This window comes from Plectropomus leopardus, unplaced genomic scaffold (assembly GCF_008729295.1).
Source record: "Plectropomus leopardus isolate mb unplaced genomic scaffold, YSFRI_Pleo_2.0 unplaced_scaffold10032, whole genome shotgun sequence".
NCBI classification, from domain to species: domain Eukaryota; kingdom Metazoa; phylum Chordata; class Actinopteri; order Perciformes; family Serranidae; genus Plectropomus; species Plectropomus leopardus.
In genome coordinates, this window is record NW_024610544.1 from 1 (window position 1) to 1,549 (window position 1,549).

Consider the following 1,549-nt stretch of genomic DNA (forward strand, 5'->3'; position numbering starts at 1 on the left):
GGAAAATGGACACCAGCAGCAGCTGCAGGAGTGTGTGCTACTCTCCTGGTTATAATATCCCTCGCTGTCTTTTTATGGATTAGGTGAGCAACGCTATCCTCTGTTTCTGAACTATGATATTCACACACTAACCTAGTATCATTTATATATAATTGCGTATTTGGTCAACCAGAAAGAAGAGGACTTCGAGTCAATCTCCCAGAACTGAAACCTTGGATAACTTGGACGAGGTAAAGAAAAGACATCACAATCCTTTTTCCTGCTTCTTTTGGGAAAAGAATGATTCTTTCATCCGAGTCAGAACAGGAGCTTCAACTAATAAATAATGTTAGGATCTTGCTGCCTCACTAAAATCATGACATTATTCTCTAGTTTGAATTATTTTATACTGCTGTGATTGATTTCTGTTGTCTCCTTTATTAGCTAACCCCTTATCACCTGTATGATGGCATCTCAGCTCAACCAACAGAGCAGAATGATATCCTCTATAGCAAAGTCCACTTCTCTCAGTACCACGCAGATCCTCTCTACTCCGCAGTCCAGCCACATCCGCATCAAGAACAAGAGCACGTTGCCTATGCTGTTGTCAAATTCAGACAGAACACGACCTCAGAGTAAGTATCACTTGCCATTACAACAGACTTCTACTTTATTCGATTTTTGACCCCTACAACCCTGTAATTATTGATGACTGTACAACTGAGCAGGTGTTCACCGACAAGTATCTAGGCACACGTGCACACATGCACATGCCCATGTGCAGTGCTAAGCTGGCCCAAAATATTCACTTTCTTCTAAGACTAAGGCTGTAGGTACAGAGATCATGTTATTGTCATTGTAAGTAACTGGGATAAAAGCACAACCACCTTCAAAAACACTTTTGACAAAACTGTACGAAAATATGCAAATAAACGATCCAATACACATTCTTTATAATGACTATAAACTTTTACCTTCAGGCAGACGTTACACAACCACCAGACGCAGAAGTAACTGCTTTACATTTTAAGTTTTGAAGTTTTCCCACTTGTTTAACCCACAATACATTAAAACATTTTTTTTCTTTACTTTCAGGCATGATGGCCAGGCAGTGGATACCTAGAATTTGTAAAAGAGAATGTCACAGCAAACCTACCTCCATGCGCAACTCTGATATTCTTCTGTTTATAATCTCTGCATTGCATTCACATTTTGGGACTTCAGTTGATTATCTGGGCCAGCTTACTTTGAACGAGTAGGTGGACCTCCAGCATGTTATGGACACCACAGGAGTAGACTTGATGGACACGCACTGCCTGTTTTAAGATGCAAAACCATGACCTTTAGTTACTCTGATTAACCAATCGTCAGTCAAAACAAACAGCCATGACTTTGACTGTGTCAAAATACAAGGACTGGACACTAATATTTTTCAACAAGCAGCGGTAAGCCTTCAACATTCTGTGAAAATTTAATTAATCAGAGTTAACCCTTTGAAACATTAGCAAATTGGCCTGATTTCTTTCAAAAATATAGGAAGTAGGCAGTGAGAAATGAAAGAAATTATCCA

At 39.4% G+C, this 1,549-nt stretch overlaps 1 long non-coding RNA gene across 1 annotated transcript; it reads left to right on the forward strand.

Annotated features, from left to right (window-relative positions):
- Window positions 1-1,166, forward strand: LOC121963138. The gene is made up of 4 exons (XR_006107199.1): window positions 1-83; window positions 173-230; window positions 424-614; window positions 1,075-1,166. It is a non-coding gene; the product is annotated as an uncharacterized LOC121963138 (long non-coding RNA).
- The last annotated feature ends 383 nt before the right edge of the window (window positions 1,167-1,549 follow it).